Below are 16793 nucleotides of genomic sequence, written 5' to 3'. Positions count from 1 at the left end.
TCCTCACCTGTTCTCTACACAAATACACTCTACACAAACACAACGCGAGAAAAAGCTAAAACTGGAGACTTCTATCAGTATGGTTTACTAAACCGTAAAATTCAAACGCGTACGGTCAGCCAGACTGGCCCAATGAAATGGAACAGCATAATAAGACTAGATGGGAATGCCTGGAAAAAATGTTCACCTCCCTGAAAAACATCTGCAAGGAGACAAAATTGAAGGAATTCCAGCTTCAATTAATCCATAGAATTGTCGTTACTAAAAAGGAGTTTCATCAATATGGTATTTAAGCGGACGATGAATGTCTCTACTGTGGTGAAAAAGACTCAATTGATCATACATGTTTTAACTGCCAATTTGTAAAGATTTTCGTAAACAACATAACTGACTGGTTTAACGCTCCCAACAAGTCAAAATTTGTGCCAACTATTGAAGAGAAACTATTTGGTATCATATCTGGCCCATATGAAAAAGAAATATTAAAGAAATTTAATAACACGATCCTATTTATGAAATATTACAAAACCACTAGTAAGATAAATAACTACGCTGTTTACATTTCTGTCCTTGTTAAAAAGTTTTATTTAAGTAAAGAATAAAAAACTTTTGTTATTAGTTACGAAAAACTACTTCCCCCAAAAGTGCCCTGGGTGCTCGACTACCAGAATTCAATGTAATGCCGTACATGAAACTGGTTATGCTATATACTAGAGAAATGTTAGCAATGTGGTGAAAATTAAATAGTTAAGTAATGTACGAGATAATTGTAGGTACTGCGATTTACGTAAAAAAAAACGTGAAGTTCAAATGTAAGTAATATTAGTGACAAAACGCACTGAAAACAAATGTAAAGTAAGTTATATGATATAAACGATGTAGGTACTAGTAGTGCAGAAAACCAATAGAGTTTATGATAAAAAGATTAGCCTCAAGAAGCGCCGGTTTGAGTGGAGTGACTGAGGGTCAGCTAAGAGTAAAGTTAAGTAAAGTAAAATCCTTTATTTAAAACACGATTATCGTTTAAGCACTACATGTTTGAGGGGTCGTGTATCTAATTAGTTATCTAATTACTGATAAAATGAATAAAATATAAGAAATTAACTTACTTTATCGCAAATCTGATTCTTCTAGCACGCCCTTTTTTTTTCTCAAAACATAATGCTCTGATCTCTCATTAATTCTAGTTCCGGTTTACCTAGTTTCTTTAAGGAGAACTCGACAGCTGTGTGAAAAGTCTTGAAGTTAGACGAGGAGTCAGACGCCGCGTCAGACATACTACAAACGATTTTTGTCACAAGTATTTGACAATTCTTTATTGCAGAATTATTTTGTAGTATGTTTATGACAACCTTCATATTTGACCATCTTATCAGAACCTACCTACAGCATCAAAACTGAAAATGCAAAATGTTGAAACTATGTTCCTCGGTTGGTAGGCCAGGGTTAAATAAAGTACCTCTCTTATGACAACATTAAATTTAACAGCTTTAAGCCTTAGACCTATTTTAGACTTGCATTTGTGCCAGGAATGGCACCATATCTATCACAAAGGGGACTATGTTAGCCGTCAAGAAAGCATCTCTTTTACATTAAACGTAAACATGTACACTACGGAATTGTTGGAACTATGTTAGACTGGTTCTTGAATCAGAGTTGTAACCACATAAGCAAGGATGGAACTTTCAAAGCCATCACATTTCAAAACCCTACAATGCTACAAATGTTGGAACTCAACTGTGTCATGCTAGTCCTTGCACTGGGGTCAGGCAAAACTTATCTCTTAAAACTATAATGTTCCTAATCCTATAGTCTAATTTAATTTAATAGTGCATTAATTCAATTTTTAATGCAAGTGTTGGAATTTTACTACACTACCATGTAGTTCCCTGATCAGGGATGCAACTATTAGCGTGTTAAAAATCTGCAGTACTGTATAAGCCTGGTAGTTGGACCAGGGTCAGAGATGGCGTCTGCCAGCTTCCGCCTGATACGCCATGTAACCACCACAAGAACAAGGACCACAATCGAGAGAACGACAACCACGGCAATCAGGGCATTCTCAGTTTCTGAAAGAAAACAATCCAAGAGATTTTAAAAAAAACACATGTCAAGACAGAACGAGTATGTTGACACAACTTCTCTCCTTCACTGGGGAAGAAAACTCTACTGAAGAACTGCAATCCAAAGTGAAAAGTCCGATCTTATCTAGTCAGAGCTCTTTCACATAATAGGCAACAAGTAACTTAAGACTACAAGGTAAGAGTTTCTTATTTTTTGTATTGTCTTCATATATGTACATGCATTACTAGAAATGATTCTTAAAAATATATATTCTGTTACAGAACTACCACAAACTTGTAAAAAACTACAATTGCTCTGAAACCCTTCCGCTGATTTAAGATTATATAATCATAAATTTACCTTTAAAAAATAAAATCATTTTACTCAAAGTTAAAAAGGAGTAGTTGAGGTTCTTAACTTTCCTAAGATTTTATATTTCATTGTCATCTTAACACCTCTTACTAACCGAGTTCGAGGTTCGTACCGTAAGTTACGGACCGAGTTTTTCCCCCTTCGATTTATGGCCCAAGCGCGAAGCGCGCGGGTCATAAATCGTAGGGGAAAAAACGAGGATCCGTAACTTACGGTAGGGACCGAGAAGACGAGGTTAGTAAGATATTTGTTATATCTCTACTGTGCGCCTGACGGGTTAGGAAACGATTTCTATTCACGCGGACTCAGAAAGGCTTCAAATTTCTGACGCACTTCGAAAGCAAAACGAGTCAGTTTGAAATTATTTTTAAGTCGTTAGCACGCTTTATTACATAATTTAGAGTGTAAGATTGTTCCAAACTTTCACTTGTTATAAAAGTCAAGAACACTTAGCGACAAATCAGGAAACAGCTAGACAACAGAACCAACTTTAAATTTTAGCGGATCACACACAGGAGAGTACGGCCCGCTAAATTGACCAATCACAGCGCGCGTACTAACTGAGGGATATAATAAAAATTGTTACTGCTTTGCAAAGTCAGTTCTTTTCTTTATAAAATCTGAATGGATACATCCTGTATCCATTCAGTTCCACTCATTTTTCTTTCCTGGTCTTTTCATCCCTAATTTTTCGTAGGCCACATAAAAATCATTATCAGAAGGAGCAAAATGTCTTGCACCTTACCATAGTACAGTACTAACATGTTCAGGCTCTACGTTCGTGAATAACAACCTGTATTTAGATGTGTCATAAAGCTAAAAGCTAACCACGAGCTAACTAAGCTAACTTACGCAACCAGAGTGCTTAATTTAGATTAATTAAGGAGTGCTAGCTAGGCTAATAGGAGTGTGATTTAGACTAACCAGCAAGTGAGCCATGCAAGCCAGTAATCACTACTGGCTCTAAGGCTAACCTCAAGCTATCTTAGGGAACTTGGGGAACTTTTTTGGGGGGAGGGGCTATTTAGGCTAATTAGGTTCTACTGATTTAGGCTACCCAGATGGTTATTTAGGCTAACAGGAATAGCTTGCGTGTAATGGCTCGCATGACTCACTGGCTCGTGAACATTTTGAGCAGAACAAAGCTAAAGCATTCTTACTTTTACTGGCAACAGCTTCCTTCTGTCCTGGTGAACCTATGGTAATTGGTACTGGCTTTGTAGTAGGAGGAGTAGTAGGTATCACAGCTGGTTCTGGTTCTGTCAAGGAGGAGACAAGTGAATTCCAAAATGCCATCTTTTCAGGAAGCATATTGTTCTTGACGGAAGATGCCGGACTCAACGAGATATACTTTTCATCTTTGAGAGTATATGCTGGCCATTTGGTTGAATCTTCTGTTGGTTTTCTGCATCAAACATTAAGGTCCATCAACAATTCAATGAACTAAGAATATTATTATTGTCAAACTTGTTATGCATGAATTGGTAGGGGTTTCATTAAGGGCCGGGCAGCAGCATATTGACCGGCTGTCAGAGGATGACTTTGCCCACCTGGTTTGGACATCTAGGAAAGTTTTTCTCACAGAGAAGTTCAGTTCACAACGATTTGCCTGCCTGTAAAAACCAATTACCTCTGGCCTGTTGAAAAAGTTAATGAAACCCCTGGAATTGGTCAATATTAACCAGTGACAGCAGTCCGACAGAGACACTAATGTGCGCGCTGTCCATAATAATTGCTATACACTTGAAAAATAATGACAGTTGATGATGCAAACAGAAATACCTGGTTTAGCTAATTAAAGAGTAAGATATAAATCATTGTGTTTATTATTCCACTAATATGCCTTTTTGCATTTTGCAGGAGAACACACAAAATACGACCCCATATTGCACAGTAGAGTCATATTTGTTTTAATCATTCACACGCTATTTGTGATTGGTTGCTTAGTTCCCGCAGGACTTTCTCTCAGGCCTTCATGGTCAATTGATTTCGGTGACGTATCGGAGACAAACAGCTGGGAGTATGGCCCGAAAATGATGAGAAGGAGGCAAAATATACAAAGGCCTTGGAATAGGGTTGTCCACATTATGCCGGCATAATTTTGAGCATAATAGTGAGGCATGAGCATCGAGCATTATGCCAGCATAATAGTAAGAAAAATTCCCGGAAATATGTCAAAATATCGAAAATAAATAAATAAATACATCAAAATTAGGTACAATCTCGAAATTGGGATTCCTGATTTCCTGTGCAGAAATATACGTGACAATCGACTGCCCCAGACTTCACGACAGGAAACGGACGTGGCCACGCGGGGTGACTAGGAGTCTGGGACTCATTTATAATCATCCATATAAGCATATCAAGCGATTGTATTTTATTTTAGGTAAACAATGAATTTTGACTTTTTGAGCATAAAGAATTAGCATACTTGTGAAATGTTCGTGGCTAGTGTGACTCGGCGTTTCGTCTCGGCCAAGAGACTCTTCAGAGACCTTTAGCATTCAAAGGCAAACTCGTTGAGCATCACGCCCAAAGTCCCGTTCGCAAATTCTTGATGTTGACAGTCTGGTACGTACGGTTGGGAATCCTTCTGCGATAGAGGGCCAGACTGTCAACATCAAGAATTTGCGAAGGGGACTTTGGGCGTGATGCTCTACGAGTTTGCCTTTGAATTCTAAAGGTCTCTGAAGAGTCTCTTGGCCGAGACGAAACGCCGCGTCACACTAGCCACGAACATTTCACAAGTATTTGACAATTGTTTGCTTTTGTATAGAATTAGCATAATAGTGAAAATTGGGAGCATAATGTGGACAACCCTACCTAGGCACTAGGCAATCTGATTGGTACGACCTTTGAATGATGCAGGGTGTATTTCAAAATGTGGAAGCTGAAATATTAGAAAATGTCGCAACAGTGGAATAATAGATCCCTTATTCCATGGTTTAATATATACTGTAATGTGCCCACATATTTTAGTGACCGCTTGTACTGCACAACTCGCAAAATATCTGTGCACATTATAATGTTAAACCATCAGATAAGGTTTATGTATATCAACGATGTCTTATAGAGATGAAATCTGTAATCATTGTAAAGAACATTCACGAACTCTTTTATTGCGTAAGAACTTATTTGTTTGTACAGATAAGACACAGCTTGATATAGCACGTGATACCACATGAATATAATCAATTGTAAATTAGACTTTGAGCAGTCCTTTTGCGAAGCGAAGACGAGAACACGAGATCGCGTTTTTACGAAGATTTATGTTGTAAATAGGGACAAATTTCAAATTAAACGAAAATTATTTCAAATATAATCTCGAAGTTTATCATGTCTCCAGAAATTGTGAATCGGATTAAGATAAATGACTCAGTACAAGTATGAATATCGGTAAGGCTTAAAAGATACATCTATACACCACGTACTCCACAGTATTAAAAAGACAACAGTGTGAACTTACCCATTCTTGGCAAAGCTGCTCCACTTGGAAATGATTTGCTTTGAGAACTTTATTTCCCCATCTTGCTCAGCGTCACCAGCACATATTTAACACATATTTAACATCGCCGCTGTGAATAACTCCAGCCCAGGCTGGAATATGAGGAGAGACGAAATGGTCAAAGGAGTACAAATAAGTCTCCATATCATGTTTGACAAAAACCTTAGCAGAGCGCACTGCAGGAGCCTTGAAGAGAGCATCAGAAATGACATCCATGTACTTTTGACGGATGACTTTTAGATTTGTTTCATTTGTCCAGTCTGTGTACTCAAAGATCACTGCATCTGTGACCTTCTGTGTTTGGTTGTAAGCCCATCGCCCGCTTTTGACAAGGCTGTCAAATGTTGTTTTGTTAAGTCCATTGTTTATGCCAGGCACTCCAGGTGTTATACCTACAAAACAAATAATTTAATAAACAATATAATCATTGGACGAGGTTGAGCAAAATATCGTGAGTTGTCAGTGGGGAGCAGATCAATTATCTAACGAAGCTGAAGGCTGAGGAAAATAATTCATATACGAGACACTAACAAATAACGATATTTTGCGATAACCGAGTTCAATAATAATTATTGTTTTGAGTTCAATTTGGAATTAATTTGCACGAGTGAGTTTTTCAAAAAGCTGAAATTGCACGAGCCGCTTCAGCGAGTGCAATTTCAGCTTTTTGAAAAACTCACAAGTGCAAATTAATTCCAAATTAAACGAGAAAAACCGTATAATTACTTATTAATAATATAACCATGAAAAAATTCATGTGGAGGAAGTGCCGAAAGATCTTTCTTGAAGCCATTTTTTCTCATTCGAGAAAACTTTTTTTCAAAGTTTCCGCACAAAAGTTTCGTCATCATTCTACGTGATATCATTGGCTTAGAAAATTTCCTATTGTCTTTAAGCCAATCATAATCCAGAATTACGATGTGTAATTTTCACTAATGTTACACTTTTTGCACTGATGTTACACTTGAACTGCACTGTTTTCAGCCAATAAGAATCGAGTAATTTTTTCATGTATATTATTAATCATTCCAGTGTTTCCGCCAGAGCGCGCCATTGCGGGAATCCCACGTTACAATCAGAGATGGCCCCCAGAAAAACGAAAGAAGGGCCAATTTGGCCCTTTCCTTTTACAGGACTGCAGACTTAACACAGGCATAATATTTTAAAAGCCATCCCAGGGCTCGAAATTGTGGTCGATACGGTCGCCAATGCAACAAGCATTTCATCCTTGGCAACCAAAAATTCTGGTCTAGTCGCTATAATACGGCATAATGACGACTACATTTCTCTGTGTTGGCGATCAATAACGGTTATTTTGTCACACATTATGTCCTTCTAGAAAATCTTATTGAAAGATCTTTGCTTCTAAAACATTCAACATAAGAAAAGAAGTCAATCCGTCCTTTTACATTGCTGCATTGATTCTCTCACATCGGAAAACTTCCAAATGGCTGACAGTGTTTGAAATCGCCCTACACGTATAATGCATTGCAAACCCTTGATCATTCACTACGTCGTGTATGCCTAAGGATTGCTCTCTTGTAATGCACGGATCCTTCATACTAGTATCCCATTCAAAAGAAACTTTATTGAGTAGAAACACTTCAAAAAGCACTTTCAAAAGATTTTCAGGGGCCACTTTGGCCCTCAAGTAAAATTTTCTGGCTGAAACACTGCATTCAATCACCAAATTTGTTTTCTTATTTTAATCACTCTCTGACAGTAAAGGGAGCAATCTGCCATTTTTCACCAGAGATCATGGTTACAATTACGCATGAGCAGAATATTATTTGCAGCAAAACACATTTAGATGGTACTACGCATGAGCAAACCATTATTTGTAGGCAGCTATTTGCAGGTCATCTGGCTGGCTCTCGGCCAATGAAAAGGAAGAAAAAATACATTGAATCATCTAATTTTAATTATTACATTGTTGGATGAGCAGAGTAAGGAGGACATTTATATATATACAGATGTTGGACACTTTTCATTCAAACAAAATTCTGAAAATTGCAAAACAGGGGCTAATGGTACAGAAATTCTGCAGCAAACTTTTAAGAAAATCCAATAGTGCTGAATTTCTGAAAAAGCAAACCCGTCCAGCCATTCAACAAACAATAATTCTTGAAATTCTGGGGGGGGGGGGGGGGGGGGGGAATCAAATGAAACGGACATTTCCAAAAAATGTTGGCATACATGTACCTCAAGAGGTTGCATTGCCCTTTAAGGAAATTCTGGAAAATGCTGTTCCATTCATCACTGGAAATTTCATTTGTTAAATGGAAAATGCCCATTCTCAAACTAGGCTGACTCAGTCAATGTTGTAGGCATGCAATAAAATGAGGCGCTTCCAAGCTGCTGTTGTACTAAGTTGATTTCCTCCAGACATGAAGATACCGGTAATCTACTTCTAGAAACTTAACAGCAAAGTAAAAGTCTTGAACAGTCTACCTTACGGTGGCCTTCATTGCAAAATTTGGAACACACAACACAATGACCCCAGCCAGGACTTTAACTTCTACAATTCGATCTGGAGTGTTGTGCACTAACCATTAGGCCACCAACACTTCCACACAAATTATTGTAGCATGTCTAGCATAGTTATATTTAATCTTGCAATTTTGCTATGCACAGGTTTGCATATAATGAATGAAACCTGTGCATTATTATAATAAATAATTAATGTGTCTATCAATGTTAAGCCTAAGTGGGGACCACGGGCATGTATGTGCGGTATTTCACTTTTCAGAAGAACTTTTTGTCAAAATCCCCACTATAGGGACCAAAAAATGGGTTGGCACACAATCTCCACAAAGTGAGATGCCGTTGTTATTTGTTGGAAACAAGTGCTTACCTCCAAAACACCCATGTAGGTTTTCTTCTCTGCAAGAATTATTTCGAGATGTCCCACAGACGAGCACACATGATGATGTGACTTGGTTCCATTCCTCCTCACAAAAAAATCAAACATCCCCACCCAGGGGCCCAGACTCTTCGTCAATTCCCAAGAGCAGGAGAGGTAATCAAAGTCAAATGCCTCACTTATGCCTGGGGTCTGCCCCCTTGGGCTTAACACTGATGGAAGCATAAATACAGTGTATGATCAATATTCAACTGTAAGGTCATAAGAATTTAGAACAAGATCACTAGAAACTATTCTCCAAACTAGTGCATTATAAAAGGTATATTATAGTAAATGGTTTGAACCCAGGAGTATCAGTAGTTCGTATAGTGTGATCATCCGGGTGAATGTAGTTCTGAAAAGAACTGTTGTTGGTGACTGACGTTTCGACAACCTGAGTGGAAGTCATCTTCAGAGTCAAGTGAATAGTGTTTGTCAGTCGATGATGTTATAAGTCTGGTCCGTTGAACATGATTGGTCAGTATAGCCATGATGGTATTGGCTGAAAGACTTGTGTAAAGTTTGTCATCGGTCATTGGTGGGTTTCGATCCGTCTATTGTTAGTCAAATAGGTCGGTTTTTGGTATGTGTATTGTTAAGTCGGTCTGTTAGAAGTCCGTTTGTCAGTTTCGTTTCCATCATGGATAAGTCATTTGTAAGTCTATAATGACCAATCACGTTCAATGGACCAGACTTATAACATCATCGACTGACAAACACTATTCACTTGACTCTGAAGACGACGTCCGCTCAGGTTGTCGAAATGTAAGTCACCAACAACAGTTCTTTTCAGAACTACCCTCACCCAGACGATCACACTATACGAACAAAAGGTGTATTATTAAGGAGAATATTTTCATATTGACATGCTCAGGATTTATCTAGCACATGTACCTTTAAAAGGAAGAACAAAAAATCCTCCTTCATTCTTGGCTACACCTATCATTGCCGGCACAGTCTGATTAAACTTGCCATTGACAAGAAGATTAAAGGGATGATCTGCAAAGCATGATTAAATTTATTTACAATGGTTGATAATTAATTGTCGTAAGCAAAATTTCATATCTTCACCTTTGCCCCATGACCTTCACCCTTACTGTACAGCTGTAATTGGTAAATGAATAATGTGCAATTAACAATTATTCCATTGGTACGAGATGGTCTAATAGCCAAGGAGGCACCTGGTTCTAAGTTGGCTATAATCATCTCAATTATCCAACAAGCACTAGTATAATAATAATTGCTTGGTTAAAAACATCCCCAAATATAGAAAACTAAACTAAGACTAGTAGTAATCAAAGATTAGAGCTGGGCGTTTGCGCATGTACTTTGCATATTTCGTCAACAAAGTTTGATGGAATGACAGATAACGATTTGCACATAAAATTGAACTAATGCCGACCCATAAAAGTGTTTTTAATATTAAAGTTTTTACAACTAGTAACTTGTGCTGGACAGAATATTTTCCAGGAAAGACATTTTATTGAACTATTTGCAAAACTCAAACTTCAATTTCAGATCGCCAACAGTTGTTAATAAATATTTCTTATATCTTGTCATGTTATCTTGTGAATGTTTTTGTTTCAATTGCTTGAATTTACGTACATCTTGTTTACACAAATGAAAAAGTTTAAATTAGTTCTAAATACAAATCACGGCCTTTTGGCGAGCTACGTACACAACAAGGAAAGCTACAACTTGGAAACTTTTATTTTCTAACCACATACCCCAGCCATTTGCCATTGCTACACAACCCAAAAAACTTGTTTTCTGACCACAATTCATAGACATTTGCCATTAGGCCCAGTTCTTAGCTCTTACATGTTAAAGCTTCTTGCTTCTTTCTTATTTTCAGCAAACTCACCATGTAGAAAGTTATCATCAACAACAGGCAGAAATAAGCAGCCAGAAACAGCGGTGCCTGTGATATCTTCCTGGGCAGTCAGTATATCACTGACACTCTTTTTCATCAGGCATTCTTTCAGTCCTGACATGTCACAACCAACACGTTTTGCAAAAGTTCTGTTGAAAGATAAAGGATACCCTAGTTAATTCATTTATAACCACTTCACCATTAATCAGACTTTTGAAGGAACCAGTGACTATTGTTGAGCTGGGGGTTGCTTTTTTAAGTGAAGAACATATCATACTGTTGTGCAAAGTTTTTTTTTTTTTATTTATTCACTTTTGACAGCTTTTTGATGGCTATTGCATGTATGTACATTTAAATTTAATATCAAATAGACCACTTTCAATATATTAAAATTCAGCTTGATGGTGAGGCCTAAAGGACACAAACAAAAGAAATGAATAAACATGGTCAGTCAATTTCCTTTGTTTGTGTCCTCTAGGACTCACTGCCAAACTGAATTTCGAAAGTGGTCTATTGCAAGCACAATATGTGGCAGGCAGAGATATTAAGTGTGAAAGTGTGAGTTGTGGAGTTTGACAGCATTCATAGATCAAGCATTTTGATCTAGCCATTCAAAACAAAACAATCAACATTGTTCGCCAAAAAGATGTCATTGCACTAAGCACTTTGTCAAGTAGCAGTGATACCTGAAAAGTGACCATCAATGAGGGGAACAGAGAATTAGTTTTTCATATCCTTCAGTGATTATCAAGGTAAACAAGGATCCACAAGGTCTGTTAAAGGGTTTAAGGTTACACAATACCTTCATGGGTGTCTGTCAGAAAAATAAATCATACCTGCATTGCTTTTACAGAAACTACAAGTACCACAACCTATATAGATCAATAGAAAGTTTATGACCTATACAATTCAGAGAAAATATTTGTTAATTTGGCTGTGCTTTTTTGAGAGGTAATAAGCAATCTGAGATGAAGGCAATTAAAAAGGATTTAATTTGTAATTATTGTGAGACTTACCTTGTGGAGTTTATGGCTGCCTTGTTGTCCATGCCAGCAAATGTAGTAGTTGCAGTTCCACTCTGAAGGATAACCTGGTTGTAAAGCTTATAGCTCAGAGGGGACAACATGTGAAGAGCAACACTTGCTCCGCCTGCAGATTCACCAAAGATTGTCACTTTATTTGGATCTCCTCCAAACCTATCAATAAGTAACACAGTTTGAAGCAAAAAAAAAAAAAAAAAAATTGGATGAACAATTCAATTGATTTCCAGGTGGTCCAATGGCCCTGGGGGGAACTCCCGTGTGAAAAGGTTGAGGACGCTTTTCGTCTTACTTAAGGTTGGAAGTCGCAAATTTTGGTCTCACTTAGGGTGTCCAAGATGAAATATTGCCACCAGTTTTAATCACCCAGGTATCTTTAGGGGTACGGGTTCTGGGTACAAATTGATTGGCATCACCTTTGTGTCACATAGGGTGTGACACAAAGGTCGGATCTAGGGCAGATCTAACCCCTTCCTTAAAGAAATGAGACATTTAATAACATGCTGACTTGACCTCAGAATAGCAGAAATCCCACTTCTGAGGATCTCAATTAAAAAAATTTCCAAGGGAGGATGCTTCCAACCCCCCTTCCCCCCCCCCCCCCCTACAAGGGACTGCCTTCAGCCGTCCATATCTGGAACCCCCTTATCTAAAATCCTGTATCCACCCCAATTTTTCCATTAGAGAAGAAACAATTGGTGACTAACTATTCATAAACAAAAAATTACAATGAAAATCATAATCCTAATTCTAATCATATTTACATCAAAGTAAAAAGTAAAATGCATCACAATCAGTGATAAAATAAATTAGAAGATCAAAAGAATAAAATAACTTAAAAAGATTGTCTCTATATATCAACATTATAAACATTGTTCCAATATCGTAAACTATGCAATTAATGTCAGCTATATATTGTAAGCCACTTTGAATAAATATGTTTTTAAAAGAGACTTAAAAGTTGTAAAATTGTCCCCTCCCCCCCCCCCCCCTGCTCGATAGGTGCATTGGCATAGGTATTACACAATTATGACAGCTTATCATAATTACGGCTAGCTGCGTGAGTGGGCAAGATGAACTGAACCCTGTGCTGTGATTGCCTACCCAAGTGGGCCCGGGTGGGGCAGGGGTTACTCCCAGAAAAATTTGGTGGGGGTATGCAGCCCGCCTCCCAAAACCCTTACCCTCTTTATGACCAAAATCTGCGATTTTCCCTACCCTATTTATGACCAGACCAGACCGAAAATTCAATACCCTATTTATAACCATTGCGACTGACACAGTTGCTCTACACATAGTTTTTAAAGGGGTTTTGTTGATGGTCTTCTTAATAATGATGAAAAAGTAGCTTCTTCTGAACAACATACCCAATTCAAGACTCGAGTACAAAAACCATACCCTATTTAACACAAAAATGGCCAAAATCGATATGCCATATATGACCAAAACGGCTGAAAAACCATACCCTTTGGGGCCGCACCTACGTATATAGCCAATGTAAGGGAGTACCCCCAAACCCCCTCCTGGGGTAAGATGGTGCTGCCCTGTACCTTGCCTACTTGGCATTACCCGCTGACTGTCCCGAAAGTAAACAGTGTTCTTTTTCTAGATAACAAATCCTTTATTGACCAAGCTTGTTCAGTCGAGATGATTGGATATTATTGTCATTTTTTATTTTTGCGTGTTTATGGACCTCAACTTCGACTCAGTCCGTAAACACGCAGCACATCGTCAGCAATGTCCAGCCATCTTGACCACATGCTTAGTCAATAGCCAATATGTAGTACAACGTGCATGGCCCCCTTAAGACGCTTATAGGCCCGGGCAGGAGTGCTAATCTTGTCACTAGCCCCACTCCCCCAGCAGAGCTTTTATTTCAAGTGACATTAATTTTGTGCCTTGTGAACAACGGAAGGTCACATTTGTTGTATTCTATCTAGATGTCCTTTATACGGATTTGCGTTTGTAATTTATACAGTAAAATGTAAAAAAAAAATCTTCACCTCTTAATGTTCTTCTGTACCCAGCGCATAGCCTCCACTTGATCCAAGAGCCCAAAGTTTCCGGGTATCTCTTCTGTTCCAGTGGACAAGAACCCCAGCACACCAACACGGTAGTTGAAAGTAACGACCATCACCTCACCCTCGGTGGCAAGATAACCACCATTATATAGTCCTGCTGCAGATCCTCCCGTGGAAAATCCACCACCATATATCCATAACATGACAGGCAAAAGAGCAGGATTTTGTTTGGCTTTGTCTTCAGGAAGAAAGACATTGATAGTGAGGCATTGTTCATCTATGTCCTTTGTGGAGTTCATAATCACGCTAGGGTTTTGCGGACACCACTTGCCGAACGAGGTTGCGTTCACAGTACTTGTCCACGGCTTGGGCGATTTAGGAGCTTCAAATCTATTTGCTTGGGCAAACGGTATCCCAAGATATCGGACAAAGGTCTTGTTCGTGTTCAAAACAATGGCTTCCCCGCGAACAGGGCCATAAGTTGTGTTGACGATCAGCGCAGATCTTGAACAAAGAGCTAAGGGAAAGGTGATGAGAATTCCCAGAGAAACCAAGATGGAATTTGCCATAGCTTTTCTCGTTGAAACACGAGGGGAAATTCTATGACTGGCGTCGTTTCTTCGACGGAAGCGAGTCGCGGGGAGAATGGGCTGAACAAACAGGTTGAAAAACGCCTGGTGGGGAACCACAAAGGAGCCCCCACAAAGGAAGACTGGCCACTGAAATTGTCATGAACTGAGGGCCAGATCAGTGAACAAGAACGCGCAAAACTCTAGCAAATTCAAGATGTACAAGAATTTGATGAGCTGTTTCCATTCTTTTTTGCACAGAGGCGTTGGCAAAGCCCGTCATGGATTCATCAGTTCTTGACTGTCACGGGTCGTTACGGGTAAGTCACGCGTTCTGTAATCCTAGCAGGTTGCTAAGACTGAGAAAACTTCCGCCTATTTTCATTAAATGCTCACATCAATCATTGAATTGGCCAGTCAATATTTTAATTTTCCTTTTTGTGGTTTGTTTTTCAATGTCGGATCAGTGATTGAAAGCACGAATTCATTATAATATATTTATTTCAGCGACGGTGTGACAGTAGACAGCGAACTGAGTGTTTCGTTTCCGGAGTGACTGGAGCTATGCCGGGAAATTTTTGGCAACACCTGTCCCTATTGATGTTAGGATATGTTGCAAGAGTAGACCAGGACGATCGTTACATTATTACACAGAACTCCATTTCGCCGATTCAGTTTCAAGCGCTATTTCCTATTTTTGTACGACACGGAGGCTGGAATGGTCCGCTGTAGCTGCTGGGTGTCTCAAAATTAAAACTAAGGCCTAAGATCTAAGGCTTAATTAAGACTCCCGCCGAATCTGCTGGGTGTCTCAAAAGTAAAACTAAGACCTAAGATCTAAGGCTTAAGACTCCCGCCGAATCTCAAAGATCTCCTCTGAATCTCAACTGGACCCTCTCAGAATCTCACCTGAGTTTGTTTTTTAAAATGTGAAACTTGAACCAAGAAGCGATCACAAAATGAAACCTCGCTGGCGCGTTGCGAGAACTGAAGCCTCCCTAGAAAAATTAAACTATAGCTTTCTAGAATTCAACCATACAACTTTCAAACCAACCATGTAAACTTTCTTTTGGTCAGCGCCAAGTGTGACGAAACCGCGCCACAAAGGTGGGCTCTCTCTAACAAAAAAAAACTAAGCATAAACGAACCCGAGAAAACACGCAACAACTACCGAAGTCTACAAGCATTTATCATAACAATTACACTAAAATAACATTGTACTTTAAATAGGGTAACTAACAATAATACAATAAGCTAAATAATTAACCTTAATTTATTTACAAGAATCTAATAAACAAGCTAAATACTTCAGTACACTTAATCTATTTACAAGAATATTCCTTTTAAAAAAAAGGCGTTTCCGTAGTTCAGTTCAGTTCACCTTGCGTCTGAAGTCCTTGTCCATGAACTTGACCCCAACAACGTTCCACCAACACATGACACACACAACGAACCAATTCAAACTCCCGTTTATAACTCCCACCTTTCAACTTACTTCTTCCGATTACGTCTTCACTCAGTCCGGTATATTTCAACTTGACTTCTCCGATTTACTCCAGCTGTCCGGTTTACAACGGCCGACTTCGACAGAACTTTACGCTTGTCCTTCGATTGCTTCGACCAGCTATTTAGCACTCACGTTCCCCGGAAAATGGCTCTTTGTCGTGAATCTAGGAATGGTTTACTGATGGCTTCTCAGTAATGAAAATGTGCTTCCGGACGTGTTCCTGCCACTTTCTAGCCTCGCTCGTAACTACACTTCAACCTGCTTCTTCTACACACAGAAAAACCTCTCAACACGTATCAACCCAAAAGCCCTAAATATGTAAACGCAAGGTGTTACAATCAAAGAAAGGAAAAGAAAACTATTGGTTGAACAGAACTAGTTACGTAATGAAAGAATGCAAATCACATAATCGAGTGCCACGGAATAAACACGATTCCAAACAAGCCGTTCCCATGGGATGTAATTAAGCATTCCATGACACCTACACCAAAACTATTGTTACGGAATAAATATGATTCTAAACATGCTGTTCCTATGGGATGTAATTAAGCATTCCATGACACCAAGACACCGAACTCTGTGTCTTGGCGCTGACCAAGAGGCACGTGAGCTCTGGGAACGAGATTGTCTCGTCTCCCAAAGAAAAGGCTACTAGTCAGAACGATGCGATATTTTCGGGCGAAAGTTTACTTCAAGAGCAAAGGAAGGGTAAATATAAAAGTTTATTTAGTTTTATTTATTTTTATTTAAACCGGCCCGGGGCTCTTCCGCTCTTGAAGTAAACTTTCGCCCGAAAATATCGCATCGTCCCAACTTCCGAACTTCTCTACTTCAACGCGTATTACTCCTTTTTCATTGAAAATGTCAAGTTTTAAATGCTAAAATGAGAGCTTTGTAACTCATTGGTCGGGCATGAAAACGTGCTTAAAGCAAAAGCATA

The 16793-nt window shown here is 38.8% G+C and overlaps 1 pseudogene across 1 annotated transcript; it reads right to left on the bottom strand.

Moving 5' to 3' along the window:
* Positions 1-561: 561 nt before the first annotated feature.
* LOC110053912 (acetylcholinesterase-like) lies at positions 562-14624 on the bottom strand (annotated as a pseudogene). The gene is made up of 7 exons (XR_016201679.1): positions 13760-14624; positions 11733-11912; positions 10708-10865; positions 9738-9842; positions 5903-6333; positions 3597-3841; positions 562-2069 (listed from the first exon to the last, which is right to left on the bottom strand). The product of XR_016201679.1 is annotated as an acetylcholinesterase-like (transcript).
* Between the last annotated feature and the right edge of the window lie 2169 nt (positions 14625-16793).

This window comes from Orbicella faveolata, unplaced genomic scaffold (genome assembly GCF_042242905.1).
Source record: "Orbicella faveolata isolate gen_17 unplaced genomic scaffold, um_ofav_v1 contig_34, whole genome shotgun sequence".
NCBI lineage: Eukaryota > Metazoa > Cnidaria > Anthozoa > Scleractinia > Merulinidae > Orbicella > Orbicella faveolata.
This window is presented reverse-complemented; position numbering and strand designations above follow the sequence as displayed.